Below are 16260 nucleotides of genomic sequence, written 5' to 3'. Positions count from 1 at the left end.
CTTGATTTCAGACCCTCATCCCTCTCTGGAGGGACCACTTGAGATTCTTCTCAGTGATGGGTCATTGCATGGGTGGGGCGGGGGCGGGAGGGGCATGCAATACTTTAATCAATCCATTCTGCTAATCTTAGTACCTATCCTGCTCTGCACCAGGGCCAGGATCCACCTCATTGTTAAATAAGTGTAAGGCAGAAAAAGCTTCAGAAAGCCGAGGTGTAGATAACTCTAGGTGTGATTCGGTACATATTTGCTTTCCTCCTGTGGATAGCTAGAGGAGATTATCTCGCGTCTGATACCATTTGCTAATAGTGATATAAAAATGCATGTCAGGAGAAAGAAATCCAAAAGCATGAATAAGCCCTTAATTATTTTCAAGAAAAAAAAAATGTATAAATAGACTGCTTGCTGGGAAAAGATTTACATTTTACCTTATAAGTCATTTTAATGGCTTATGTTTGAACTGAAATGTGATAGCTAAACTAGTGACTATAAATACACAGAGAGTTCCAACCAGAACAGAATAATTTGGTAGGGAAAGGAACAAGCAGTGAGATTAGGTATAAGACAAGGTCTGGTTTGTATTTGCTTTGGAAGTCAAAGCCAGCCAAACCAAAGTACATTGGAGGGTCTCAATGACAACTGTGGACTCTGCTCAGTTTCCAATATCTATCCCTTGGGCCTCATTCTGAGGCTGCTGTGCCCTGGGGTACAAATAGCTGCCCTTGGTTCTACAGTTCCCAAACCCCATGCTCCTCAACAGGCCGTGCTATCTTTCTCATGCCCAGGCTGCTCTTCCACCACGAGTGACATTTTTGTGCCCACCTCACCAGATTATGCTGATAATTACAGGAAGGCCTGGTGGCGGCTCTAAATTTGAACCCAAATTTGTTCTTCCATTCGCTGTTTCTTGAATGTACCATCCAGTCCCAAGATTCCCCTATTGTCTTTATACAGAAGATGACCAAATCCTTTCTGCCTGAGTTGCATTGCTTGCTGCATGCGTTCTGTTGGGTAAATCACCTTCACTTCCAACTCCGCATGTTAAGTTATCGTATTCATCTTCAAACCAGCTTCATGTCCCAGCCTCTTTCCCTCTAAATGGTAGAATTATCGAGATCAGTTGGGTAAGGTCAAAATACTGGTGTCATCTTCAACTCTGTCCTTCCATTCATTAATCCCACCCCTAGTTATTGTCTGCACTGTGTCAGGCACTGCCTTAGCACTTAGCATCCACACAATGATGAGCAACTGGGACATTCAGACCATTCAAACCCAATCTTCATTCTCTTCCTCTGCTTTGGCCCAGTCAGCCCAACTTGCCTGTTACCCCCTTCTGCCATCCCCTTACCTCAAGCCCTCAACTAGAGTAGCAGTTAGACCTGCCTTCCCATCTGTAGGTGTGGTCCCTACCCCTTGCCAAGCTGCTCTGTGGTTGCCACATCCTAACACAGGACAGCAACTATTCCTCCTGCCTCTGGCAGGCGGCACACACTCCTTACCTCGTCAATGGGATGAAATCACCTTTCCTGTCTTCTCCAGCACAGATCGTTGTAGCTCTCTTGTTCCTAGAACACAATGGGAGCTCTTTTATTCTTTTGCTTTCGCTGAAATCTCTCCTCTCATCTCCTAAAACATGGAAGGTTTTGCCTTCACTCCTGAAAACTTTGCTGATCTTCTATCAACTTTTTTTCCCTAAAGACTTTACAGAGCATTCCTAGCCAGAAGCTGATAACACTCCTTCATGCTGATCTATGCTTTATTTTATGAGAAGAATATCTCAGAATTTTCATGCTTATCAATTAGCATGTTTTAAAGTTGAAAGTACATTTATTGCCAGGAGCTGAAGTTGCTATGGCTTGTGGCTTGAAATTTCTAGTCAGACTGTCACTGCTTCCAGAACAAGACTTATGGACTGTTAATGGACTCCCAAATGAGAATAACTCTCCAGATCACCTGCCTTCGTTGGCTAAGTTCAGACTTGAGCTTCTTCTTTGATTACATATATACTTCTGTCTCCAATTTATATTCTTTTTCAAAGAATGCAAAATAGTTCTGGAGAGTTTGCATGTTTGTTTTTCAGTTGTGGAGTTTCTGAAGAAGTTATGTTAAATGTTTGAAAGATGCCAGAAGAAATAAGCTTACAACAATTTTTTTGTAATCATGAAAAAATATTTTCCTGACAAGTGAGAAAAGGTACATTTATTTTCCTTAGTTTCTCTGCAGGTTTTTGACGAGACTATACAATGTTCCTACTGTTCATATCTCTCTGTCTCCATATATATATATATATATTTATATATATTTTATATATATATTAATATATATACATTTTACATATTTATATATATTTTACATATTAATATATATTTTATATATACATATTTATTTATATTCATATATACCTATATATATAACACATTTATATGTCTATATTTATATATATTGAGAAAACAATAAAATTTGAAGCCTAGTCCTGCTTATATGAAAAACACAATACAGTTTGGAAATTTCATATCATTATGTTTGCATGTAAATAATTACTTGTAAAATCTAAGTAAAAATGATTGCCCTCCACAGCCTTCCAGCATTTACCACCAAAATGGCTGAGATATGCATCCAACACAGTGGACTCTAAAGTAATCTTGACAAAAATGGCCTTAGGTCTTTGCAGTGGTGACTTCAGTTCTTAAATTCACTGGAGTTTCTTTTCTGTAGCTAGGTTGTTATTGTGTTCTAAACAGAAACACCGGTAGATCAGAGAATTAACTAAGGGAAATCACAATGTTTCTCCTTCTCTCCACTCTGCACCCAGTACCTGCTGGGCAGGTGGACCCAGCTCTGGTAAGCGGGTTATCACTCCTTAGGGTGCTCAGAAAACAGCAAATGTTTTCATTGACAGGCTGAAGGGGTTTATAGTGAGAAAAGGCTCACTTATGAGGTAACAAGTAAAGACTATCCAAAGAAATCGATCACAGTTAATCTTCCAATTGATAAACAAATATGTACTAAATTTTTTTAAAAAATTAAAAATTAAGGGATCCCTGGGTGGCGCAGCGGTTTGGTGCCTGCCTTTGGCCCAGGGGCGATCCTGGAGACCCAGGATCGAATCCCGAGTCGGGCTCCCGGTGCATGGAGCCTGCTTCTCCCTCTGCCAGTGTCTCTGCCTCTCTCTCTGTGTGTGTGACTATCATAAAATAAAAAAAAGAAAAAAGAAAAAAGAAAAAAAAATTAAAAATTAAAAAATAGGGATCTGCACTAATATATAGTCTGAGAAAATGATTCATAAAACTAACACATTTGGAGTTACAAATCCACAATTTCATATGAAATAAATTACCCTCTGGTCTTTTCATAAATTCCTTGGAAGTAGATTTATTACCAAGAAAGGTTACATGGCAAATATTTATAGATTGAAATATATTTTTACATGCACAAAGGCACTACTGCAAGGTTGTTTAGGTGGGGGGAGGGGTATACTAAAGTAAAGTGTTTTTTGGCTCTTTATAGAGTGCACCTTACTATATGTGGTCTAACAAGTCTGTGGTCACTTGTTTCCTGCTGCTTAGAAACAAATGAAGAACTTTTATTTTTTTTAATTAAATTATTTAAATTATTTTTTTAATTGCATTTTAAACTTTCGAAATGCGTGTTCTAAAAATCCTTCCCTGGAGGCACCCTCCTCTTCCCTTCAGCTGTACAGATGTACAGACTGTTGCTCTGTCCAGACCAAATACCTCCCTCTCTCAACCTATTACCTCACTTATTGCTTTACTTCCCATACAGAACAGTTCATGATTTAGCTAACATCTGTTTCTTTCTTTCTTTTTCTTTTTTTAAGTAGGCTCCACACCCAGTATGGAGCCCAACATGGGGCTTGAACTCATGATCCTGACACTAAGACCTGAATTGAGATAAAGAGTGGGATGCTTGACTTACTGAGCCCCCCGAGGTGCCCCAACTTTTATTTCTATCAGTACATAGTGATTTTAGGAGTGAAGGTAGATTGCCCAGCTTTCAGTTTGAATCAGTGCCTATGTTTCCAATCAAAGTTTGAAGTTCATGAAAGAAAAAACAGGAGATAAAGGTTGAGGAAGGTTTCTCTTTTGGATAAATATACCCCAAAGTTCTTCCCTAGAGCCTGACCATTTGGTAATACTTGAAGTCTAGTTATAAGTGCTATTTAGAAAATATCAAAACAAAACTTTTTAAGATGGTCTTCAAAATCCTTTTTGAGTTGGCCTCTGCTAACTCTTCTTATGCTTCCTTTCACACCACAATGTCTCTGGAATGTTGTGCCTCCCTCATACTCAAATCCTTCCAGAGTCATGAGGTGAGGTGCTATGTTCTTTCCATTTGTACTCCCCATGTCTCTCCAATTTGCTTCCATCTTTTGTCACTCAACCATAGGAGACACCAAATTGTCATCTCCTCCACAATGTAGGTAAGGATCATCCCCACCTAGCCCCCATTATATTCCCTGAAACTTTACTATATGTTAGCTGTATACTAATTGCTTAATCCCCACCCACATCTGCCTTGAAACCCCAGAACCTCAACTGGCACCTGACATGAAGAAAGTACTCACAAGCACTTTTTTGAATGAAATAATAAATCAGTGCATGTGTGAATGGATAAAATTATCAATGAATGTTTCTCTGAGCCCACCATAGATAATGCACTTTTCCCTATGATTGATCTTTCCACTCCTGATACGGTTCTTCTGTGTGTAGACGTGTTTTGGATATGGAAAGAAGGGTTGTTTGTTGATCCCCATTCTGAAAAACCTCCTTTTTGAGAACAGGCACTTGCAGCTGTGAATTTGGTATAACCACAGAAGAGTATACAGACAGAGATAGAGGATCTCAGGAGTTATGTTTTACAGACCTGCCCCAACCATACAGGGAGATCCTTGTTTTCATTGATTCCTGAATAAAAGCCAATTTCCTTTGCTTTTTTCCAAAATAACTATTATGTTTAGGACACATCCTTGTCCTTGCTTTATAGACTCCATGATGGGGGTAGGGAGATGAATGAGAAACGTATCCCCTCGTGTCTTTCAGATAGCCCTCTACACCAGAGGTTCTTAATATTTTGGACTGTCAATGTATAATTTCCAAAAAGTTAAGAATATTTTCTGTGTACCTAAATAGAATGAAGGTGTTCAAGGGTTTTATTCACCTCCTTAATTAGTGGAGGAACCAGGAAGATGACAAATCTGGATCCAAGAACATCTGAAGAAGAGAGGTTTGGATATATCCTCTGGAGATGCATTTAAAAAGTTGGATATTCGAATGAGATGGGATAAGCTAAATAGAAAACTGATTAAAATCCTATAGAACAACAACAGCAAAAAACCTAACAAAGTCTTTTGGGATTATTTTTTTCCTACTGAACAAAAATCCACAATTAACATGTAACTTCATGGAGCCTACCCTATAGTAATAAAGCAAACAACCAAGTCAAACATGTTGAATATATATTGGGTAAACTTGATGAACAATAACCCAATATGATATGGAAAGAGCATACATACAATTGCATTTTTTGCCTAATTTCCAAGTTTCAAATAATTTTTCTTAATAGCTGTTAACCTCTTTGAGAATTGATGAAAGCCATGAATCAGTTTTGGGATCTCCCTGAAGCCCAACCACAGGTTCCCCATGGTCCATAAACTCAAGACTGGAAGCTCCTGGTCCTTATTCTGCATAGCTGAAGCTTGTGCATAAGCCAGGAGATATTTGGTCACAACCAGACTGACCATGTATCTTGATTTTCCTTTCAAGGAGAGTGCAAGATAGCTAAAACAAAGTGGATTCAAACTCAGGTAATTGGGCCAGCTAACTCTTCCAGTCTCCAGAGTAGAAGAGAAGTACCTTGCACCACTGTTTCAGCTTGTCAAATGCAAACAATAGCCAGTTGTGAGTGGCCACTGCCTTGTGCTGTGAGAGTCATGAAGCCACTGAGCTCCAAGTGAACTGTCTCCAGGGGAAATGTGAGAAACTCTAGCCTGTATAGATGTGAAAAAATGAGTAGGAAATAGGGACTGAGCCATCATGATACAGAGCAGATAGAGAGGACTCTGTCCTCTCTTTAGCCTACAGTAAAAAAAATGCAACTGTTTATTATTGTTTTATGATGCTTTTCCTTATTTTCCAATAAATACTTTGGACAACTAAAAACTAAAAAAATATTTATTTTCAATGAAAATATGGCACTGAGTTTCCATTTTCTAAGAATGTTGATGAAGCAATTGCATGGATTAGCTTGTTTTTCAAAGTTCACCATCCACAGAGGGAGAGGAGGAGGGTCCTAATGATGTCACCAACTGCTTCTGAAAGAGCCCCAGTATCTACTTTTAAAGCTTGTTTTTATTTTTGAGACTTGACCCAAATATTATCTGACGGCTTTAGGAAAGCTGCTTATTTACATATTATTCAGTAAAGCATGATGTTTCACTTAGATCAATGACTCTTTCAATTAATTTCACTGATTTCTTTAATTTTTTTTTTTTTTTTTTTTTTTTTTTAGTAATCTCTACACCCAACATGGACCTTGAACTCACAAACTCAAGATCAAGAGTCACATGTTTCACTCTCTGAGCCAGCCAGGTACTCCACACTATGTTTTTTTGATACCAGATTTTCATGTGCATTCGCAAAAAGTGAAATCTTTCATATGTTGGCTCCATTGGAGGAAGAATATGTCAAGGAGTTAAATAAACAGCACCAGTTTTATACCAGTGCCATCAGGTGCTTCAAAGGGGAAAGAAGTTAATCCTAATAAGACTTCTAAGTTTTCACTCAGTTCGCAGAATCAGGGGAAGGTTCTTGGAGTTTCTGTTAAAGGTGAAACATGATTACAAATGTTATTATAAAGTCAAATGAAAAGTTTAACATTGAAGATAAGACAATATGTTCTGTTGTTTTATGTGTTTGCTTTTAATGATAACACATAATATATATTTTGGTCACAGCATTGTGGTAAAGCAATTCTTTAACTAAATTAAGAAACCTAAGATCTTGGTTATGGTGTATACATAATTCATAATTGCATCCAAATAAATTTCAATATTATGTCAAATATAGAATGATCACAAATATTTTAGTATTTTTACACTTACAAAAACTCAACTCCAAATTTTTGAAGGAAGTTGGTAAGAAAAAATCCTTTGGCATGGCAGTTAACTCTGCCACCCAACATCAGTTAGGTTTTGAAATGTTTGATCCTTTGAAGAATTGATTTCATACCTAAAGTAATATTGAACTTTAGTTGCAATTTTGTTCAAAGTCATTTGAAAATCTCTACTCATATTTAATATGTTGAATATCCAAAGAAAGTCAACTTAGGAAAGTTTTAGCAAATTGCAAAAATTCAAAACAAAGCTTCTGAGTTGGAAGATATTATAAATTGCTCCTAAAAAGCAGGGGATGAACCAAACAGATTAAGTGGTGAGAATTCAAAAGGCATTCAAGACTTAAATGTGATCTTTTATCATTGTATTTTGAAATAAATTGATTCAGCATAAATAACATTCGATGGACTCCTATTTTTAATTGGGTAAATCAGTAATTTGTAGCAAATTAAAGTGAATCGAGAAGAGTTCTAAATGTGCAGCATCTAAATTTAATTCTCCTAAAATGCATTAAAAAAATCTTGTCAAAATATCTGCTGAATAAAAATATCCAAAATGGAAGTATTGGGGAAAATAGCTAATCTGGAATATTTACACAATTTAACATGAAAACAAATGAGAATATTATATGTGTAGAATAATTCATTTTCAGATTACTAGCTACCTTAGCTCCCTTAAAAAGTTTTTCTTTCTCATTTAAAAATATTATGGTCATACATCTATTTCTTTGTTCTTTCAGCTCAGTGACTGGAGGCAATGGACACTCCAGTAGCAATAAGTACACTAATGGCCAGATCTTGGTTTCTAATACCATTCTCTAAGAAAGGAAGTCAGGGCTCCAGAGCAAATTAGTTGAATTGAGGACTGTGCAGCAGATATATTTGATGGAGTTTATAAGATCTGGAATGCCAGAAAACAAGGTAGACTAACGAAAATAAGTATCTACATTGATGGCATTCTGTCAGTGGGACATAGGAGCCAATTAAAGAAGCTCTCAATGGCCAAAACTGGAACATGTTGAGCAACAATATACAGTAGTGTTGAAATATAACTCAAATTATAAAATGAATGTCTAAATATCCATGAAATCTTACTAATATAAATAAATAAATAGACTATATAAACGTCCCATGCAGAATAATTTGAAATAATTTATGTAGATATTCTTCCCTTAAGGAGGTAGAGCATAAACCCCTTCTGCTTAAGTATGGACTGTAAATAGTGACTTTTTCCCTAAAGGGACAGTATGGAAAGTTAAGGGGAGTAACTTTCTGGTGAAGACACCTGGCAAACACTACCTCAGTCATATGATCCATGTTGGCATCAACACGGATCACATTACATGCCATCATCATGATCATTAATGCTTGATATATCATCACATTGCTATGATACAAGAGTTGGACTTTACTTCTGTGATCTTCCTCATCAGAACACATTAGCCCAGTCTGATCTTGAAAAACAACAACAAAAAACAAACAAACAAAAAATTAGACAAATTCCAATAGAGGGGCATCCTGAAAAATATCTGGCCAGCGCTCCTCAAAACTGTCAAGGGCATCAAAAACAAGTTTAAGAAACTATCACAGCCAAGAGGAACTTAAGGGGACATGATGGCTATATGCTCTGTAGCATTCTGAATAGAAGTCTGGAATAGAAAAAGAGTGTTATATTAAAACAAAGACAATCTGAATAAGCTGTGTACTTTGGTTCATAATAATGTACCAATATTGATTCAGTAATTATAACAAATGTATCATACTAATGTAACATATTAATAGCAGGAAACTGGGTAAGGAGGTACATGGGAACTGGCTGCACTATGTTTTTAATTATTCTGTAATTCTAAAACAGTATTAAAAATAAAATCTACTTAAAAAAATAATAAAAGTATATATACAAGGACTCACATTTCCCTTTTAGCTTGAGCTCCAATATGGCTCAACTGACACTGACTGTATCCCCAACTCTGTCAGCTGGAAGATCCCAATATTTCGTATATTCGTTTTAAGATTGTCAATGTATTTCTACTGAATTTGAGCCAGAATTTCTTTCAAGAAACAATCCCAAGTGTAAAAATACTATAGTATGCTATGATTTGAGGCAGTCAAAACCCTTAGTAAATAGGTATTTTGCATAAAGAAATCATTATCTAAATTTGAGTTCAGTAGCTAGAAAATGATGCTTTGAAAAATATTGCTTATCTTAAAAAAATCTACACTTTAAAAATTAAAAATAATAGTACCTTATTGAAAAAAGTCTTCAGAAAAATATCAGTGCCGTGCATCAATGTTTAATATCTTTGCTGTTTTTCTCCCTTTACAAATTACTTCTACTGAATTTACTCTTAATTTTAAAGATTCATAATCAGTGTGAGGGCACTCACTTGCTAGGTATTCTTCATATAGAAACTTTTATATTTTGTGAATACTTTAAGGAAAAAATTCCCTTTGTACATTTTCTTACTATCTAATTTGATGAATGCCTAAGAAATCATTTGTATTCATCTTGTTTCTATTGATCAATCTTGTCCGTTGCATCTTAACTCTTCACTCTCCAAATGAAGATATTCCCATTTCTGATTTTTTTCACATTGAAGTATGCAAATATTTCATCCTAAGTATTTCTCACAGACATTGCCTTTATGCCTCCATTCAAAGTAGCTTTCTTTAACAAACATTTTGTCACTAAATAATACCTCGCTACCTCTATCTGACCCATTCTTGCAGTTGTACTTATTCTCACATCTCACTCTGTGTGAGATTCTTTAGATCATGCAAAAAAATTATCTTTGTGCCGCAACATCACTTGGTATTCATTCATCTTTATAACCACGGAAACGCACCACACAATATGGCAAACTCCCATAAAACTATTTGTAGGAAGAACTGCAGTTTGGGCCAAAATCTGTCAAAAGAACTGTTGCAACAGTATTGAGATTAATGAAATGGTGTTTCCAGAACAGGGGTAAACTCCAGAAACACTATGGTAAATGGAAGAAATCAGATGCAAAGACCATGTATTGCTGGACTTCGTTTACACAAAATATCTGTAAGGCAAATATATAAAGAAAAATATATAAAGACCGGTGATGCGCCCGGGTCAAGGGGTGGAGATGAATTGACCTAAAATGAATACCTCCCTTCCTGGGGTGATGGAAAAGTTCTCAATCTGGATTATGGTAATGTTTGCATAATTATGCAAATTTATTAAAATTCATTGAATTGCACACTTAAAAGGGTACTTTTTGTAGTATGTGAATTTACCTCAATAAGTTACACCTCAGTAATTTAAAAATGATGCTTGACAAGATGGCAGTGCAGGCGAATAATTCAGCCAGTTTGACCTCACCAAGATGAATTTCTAAACTTGAAAGTTATTATAGTTACTTTACCTCTGAATCTGCTCTGAATTTCATAGGGGGCAAATTGCAATCCTAGTGTGTAGGAACAAATGTGTTCAGGCTGCTTAATACATGATAGAAACTGCAAAGTACTTTACAATGAATCCGCTCTACCGAGAGCTTCAGAAATTAATTATTCTGGATCTTGTAATTACTTTCAGTTTTATTCAGCCATTACCCCTTCACTTCTATCATTTCTGTTTGACAACTTTAAAAAAATAACCCCTTATCTTTCTTCTTTTCATAGTTAAATGTCAGCTAGAGTTTTAGATGCCCCTTTTCATTAATGCAAAGTTCCTTTCTTTGTGTACATGAGACTACCGAGTTCAAGCAATTAGTTGTAGAAAAAGCTATGAAAATTTTATATTTCCAAGTGAACTGAAGCTCCTAACCTGGGAATAAATAAATGTCATTGATGGGCTAGAAATCAATAAAGAAAAGCTACAAGGAAGGCTTTGTTGCAAGAATGGGTTCTCTTAAGCAACCCTTAATTTCTGGATATTTATGGAAAGTATTCATGAACATAGAACAAGGGCATTATTCGCTTCTTTGTATGATTGGGGGAAAGGACCAGAAAGGAGCCAGTTAATAAAAAAATTAAAAAGTCCAATGGTGAGAAATTGAACATATCAACCATGAAATTGTGTTAATTTGATAATTAAAGTGTCTTAGTTCAAATGTAGATCCTGGACACTTAACAACATGGTGACAAAATCATTAGGAATGAAGGCATATTAGACACACATTAATAGCTGAAACGGATAAAGTGTAAAGCTCCCTTCAAGAAAATGCTTTTTGAACAGCACACAGCAATTATGCATAGACCTTATATTATTTCATCGTTCAAAGAGGATCTGGGAAGAAAGACACGGAGTCTTTCTAGTTCGGGTGAGTTCTGAAGGGCACAATCAGAAACAGAGGAGGACCGGAGATGAAAGGGAGGAGTGGGGGGATGCGGAAAAGTAACAAATGAAGAAAGATGAGCACAAAGCACAGGGGCTCAGCCCTTCTCTGGCTCGCAGCTCCCCGCTTTCTGCTTGGACTCTCCCCTCGCCAGCATCCTTTGACACTTTGTCCCTTCCAGATTTCCTCTAGTCTCTTCCTATAGTCCACCTTCACTCCTCTCTTGCCTTTCTTCTCATAAAAACATCCATTAAGGCCAGAAAACTCTTGAGAAAAATGAAAACGAATGGTTTAATTTTTGTACCAAAGTCAGGAGGTGCAAATGAGGAAAGGCAGCGATGCATCACCTCTTTATAGCTCAGACGGGAGGGCCACCTTCTGAGAAAATCGCAAACCGGGGGCTTTGAAACAGAGGGCTGTAGGGGAAGAGGGTAATTCATTACAATACCTATTGTTCTGAGGCTGGGTGTGCGAGCTGATATTTGTACAGTTTCAGCTGGGTAATTGGGTTCTCTGGCTTTGTCTCTTTCCCTTGAGGAGTTTAAATTTTTCCTTTCAGAACCATAATAGAAAGATGAGTCAGTGGCCCAATTTTTTAAAAAGTAGATGTTTTTTAATGTAGTTTACAGTGTAGTTAGAAAAGACATGGGACACCTGAGTGGCTCAAGGTTGAGCATCTGCCTTTGGCTCAGGTCATGACCCCAGGGTCCTGGGATCGAGTCCCACACAGGGCTCCCCGCAGGGAGCCTGCTTCTCCCTCTGCCCGTGTCTCTGTCTTTCTCTCTGTGTGTCTCATGAATAAATAAATAAAATATTTAAGAAAAGAAATGGCCCCAATTCACAAGAGGGTCTTCTCTTATGCATAAAGCATCCATGAAGCTCATTTTGAATGAGAAGAAAAAGGAAACTAGATGCTATAATATTATATTCCACATCAAAGCAATATTCATTGAGTCATTTTATATCATCAAAGCCACCTTTGCACTTACTGCCCCACGTTAGCCCCTGCTGTCCATTATTACTATTCATAATTATTATTATTATGGTACGTTCATTATTATTTGCATTTTTACTTCTGTGATGTATAGAAGGCAAATGAGATTAAATAAGTTGGGTGGGGCCATTCGTGTCATACATTTTTAGACTGAAAAAGACCAATCCCTTCATCTTGCAGACAGGAATAGATGTTGTAGAAAAATCTGAGGCCTCGCCTGGGTTACCCTGCCAATTGGGAGCAGGCTTGGAGCTAGAAGGTCCGGCCTCCTAGCCAGCACTGGCCACTAGATCAAGCTACCTTTTATTGGGCCTCACAGTGACCCACCAGCATGGAAACAAGCATATTTTACACGTGTTTGCATTCTTTTTGACTAGATCATGAAGCAGAGAACTCCTTGCAAACAAACCAGTCGGGATGCGCTGGCCAGCGCCAGAGACCTCAGAAGAGTAGAAGACAGAGATGGTAATTCAAGGGCAGCCTTAGGCCACACTTTTAAAGCACCCCCAATATGCCAGGAACTGGAACATTTGCCAGGACCACAATGAGGAACAGATCCCGGGTAAGAAATCTCCAAGGCAGCCCCCTCGTTCCTGTCTTGCTCTTCGCAATTGCTGAATGCAGCTGGAGCTCTCTTGATCTCTGCTTTCACTCCCCATTCCAAGTCCGCTTTCCTTCAAAGCCTCGATCATTCTCCTTGCTATTTTCTGAAAAAAACAAGAGAGCATTCTGCGGCGCTGTCCTGAAAGTGCACATGACATTGAGGCAGGCAGTGGGCATCTGCATGCTCCTTTATCACTGACATTCCTGAACATGCATGCACATCACCATAGGCTCCAACAAGAGAAGAGAGCAGATCCTCATGAATATTTTCATAATCAATCTTCATTTTCAGAGATGTTTTATTTTTATGACATATCTCAGACAAAACTCAGGATACGTTGCATTAGAGTTGATTGCCTAGAGAGCAGTTCTTTATTACTTCCCTCTGGTGGCTTCAGGCCACGGATCCCACCTCTCTGTGCCTCCTTTCCTCCTCTGTGAAGTGAGGCTAACAACAGTCTGTACCTCAAAGGCCGGCTGTGAGGATTAAATGAGCGAGCTAAAATTCAAAGCCCTTAGAGGAATGACGGGTGCATGATCAGACCCAAATAACAGCTGTTTACAATTTATCCCTGGAAAAATACTAAAGTTGTGGATGAACTACCACATTCTAGAGTAAATTATCTTTTAGAATAATCATACCTGGTTAGCCATGGACTGTTCACTAGTTTGTTTGTTCATTGTCCATGGGTCATAAGAGACCAGACAGCCCCCACACACTCCCAGGCAGGCCTGCTGCGGGGTGCTTGAACTCAAGTCTTGATCTTTCCACCTTCACACTCAATCCAAGATTCTAGGAGGTTCATGGCTCTGATGTTTGTAGTGTTCCTTGGAAATAGTTAACATTTGTGGGGTTATTTATATTATGGAAATTAATACTCTCACTGTTTTATTCATTAATATTTTAATATGTTTATGATAAGACTCAACCCAAACCAATTTCCAAATCAAATCTGTCCCTTAATAATTTGATTTGTCGGAACAGAGAACAAAAGCATTACCAACAGAGTACTTTGAATGAAATTATAATTAATTAGGCATCTGAATGCACTAACTAATTTTGGATGAGTAATTAGATGACTAATTATGTTGAAAACAGAACCGTGTGCTTAATGAGATGACCACGGCCAATTCTACCCACAGGGAATTTTTTCTATTAGTTAAACTTTTGATTGTCTTTGATGATCTAGGGTCACCTGTTGCATAAAAAGATACGAGGTTCGAACTGAGCCTGGTTTTGATTTGTACTTTCCATTAGACACCCACAATTTAAAGCCTCTTTCCAAAACCTGTGTTCCATGATGATCCACTGCAGACTTATTGGCATGCCATTTCTTCCCCTTGACATCTTTCACACATACATACCTTCCCACCCCCACTTACATCCTAAGATAATTGCTTAAAGTTCCTAAATATAGCTACAGTGTATTATTTCTGCTTAGGTTTGGGATCTACACAATGATAAATTAAACAAGAGGAGAAGTAACACATTGATTGGGCTATAGATAAATCTTAATCCATCCAGAAGAAGTATCTGAACTGGCAGTTTCTCCTTTGAAAAGGCGCTGCCTGCGACCAGCTCAGATCACAGGCAACCTTGAAGCAGTCAGCAGTTCCGTTTCAGGCAGCTGGTTCTAACTAGCACCTACTTGGCAGAAAGCTACATTCAGGATTTCTGGTTTTAAGTTCAAACCAATATTTCATAGCAATTGTGTTGTCAGAATTCAGGTCAGGAAGATGGCAGATGTTAATTTAAACCAAAGAAGCAAAAACAAACTCTTTTCACTTTTTCTTTTTTTATCACAGAATTGGCAGCTCTGCCTCAAATTCTGGACACAAAATAAACTGCAAGTGGGTTAGAGGCACATTGTGTAGAGGAGACTTTCTGAAGGTATTTTGGTGCCTGGGAAATACAGAACAGAATCTGAAATCAGGCAAATCATGTAATGGTAGGAAAAAGGGACTGTCTTTGTAAGTCGGAAAACAATACCATTGATTTGCTTCATTTTAAAAAACAAGCTTAAAATCATACTGATCCCAGCTTTTGTGAAAAGGCTTTTGCTGGTCCATACTAACCAGTGAGCCAGATGGTAAGATCCATCCCCAGAGAAAGGCACCAGCCCTGATCTCTCCTTGTTTCCTAGACTTAGAAAAGACTTCTGTTCCAGAAAGGGCTACATCTACACAAAACCAAGTATCCATACCTGGAATCCAAGTAGAGTCATACCTACTCTCTGATTCAAATCAAGATTCTCCATCCTTTTAAGCTCAATGCAAAGTTAAGAAAAGAGTCTATGAGTCCACAGTAACATATGTGTATGCGGGGATCTGTGTATGGGCAAAGGGCTGAACATTTGCCCTTCTCTTCCATCTGTTTGTTAGTTTAATAAGGTAAAGAAAGATCTACCATTGAACATCTCCCTATTCTATCTTGAGAGAGTATCAGACCTCATAATTCCTCACATTCTTCAGAGTACTATCTACTGAATGAAATAGGGAGTTCTTTTCACACCAAGGCAATTATTAAAAAATTATCTATTGTACTCTTCAAATCAGTCACCAATTATTTGACTAGTGTTTGAAGATTATCAGGTGGAATTACCTGTCTGATCAATATTTTCTTTCCATGACACCAATAAACTATGTGCACCCCTGATTCCTTTTATGGCTTGCTTGTTGACCAAACATTCCCATCACCCCCAAGCAGTTCTTAGGTCTGTGAAGTGATAATCTTATCTGGTCTGCCATTTTATTTTGGTTATTTTTGCTGACCTTTTCCTTGCTCAAGAAAGCTTTCAAAAATGTGGGTCTTCTACCTGAGAATATTGAAACATTATTTACCTTAGATTAGGCACTTTGGAAGGTCTTTCTTGAGGAGACACCTCATGCTTCCACATCCTGCCCGGAAAAGATCACTTTAGATACGGCAGACTGCGTGTGACTTGTTTCCGTGCAGACAGAGTTGCACTTAAGGAAACTGGTGACCTTTTGCTTCTGCCAGTTTAACCCCAAAAGCAAAAATAGAAGCCCGCTTTGTAGTGTATTCCTCTATGAGAAAAAAAAATAAAAAAGAAAAGCTTTGAAAGAGAAAGGTGGTTCTACAAACGTCCTGATGTGGAAACGTAGGCCAAATTGGGGAATTGACACAACAAAATCCTAAGAATTGTTTAGCTTATCCTCTTTTCAGGTTAATTTTTCCCAAGTTGGGCACCATGATGCACTCTC

At 37.7% G+C, this 16260-nt stretch overlaps 1 long non-coding RNA gene across 1 annotated transcript in view; it reads left to right on the top strand.

Moving 5' to 3' along the window:
• LOC112656096 (uncharacterized) overlaps window positions 1-16260 on the top strand; it is a 29098-nt gene that overhangs the window by 5912 nt on the left and 6926 nt on the right. Inside the window, exons 2-3 of the long non-coding RNA XR_003134113.3 lie at window positions 6529-6608; window positions 12810-12994. This is a non-coding gene — a long non-coding RNA (uncharacterized LOC112656096). The remainder of the gene's footprint in view (window positions 1-6528; window positions 6609-12809; window positions 12995-16260) is intronic.

This window comes from Canis lupus, chromosome 22, assembly GCF_003254725.2.
Source record: "Canis lupus dingo isolate Sandy chromosome 22, ASM325472v2, whole genome shotgun sequence".
Lineage (NCBI taxonomy): Eukaryota > Metazoa > Chordata > Mammalia > Carnivora > Canidae > Canis > Canis lupus.
The sequence above is the reverse complement of the archived record's forward strand: the minus strand, read 5'-3'. Positions and strand labels throughout refer to the sequence as shown.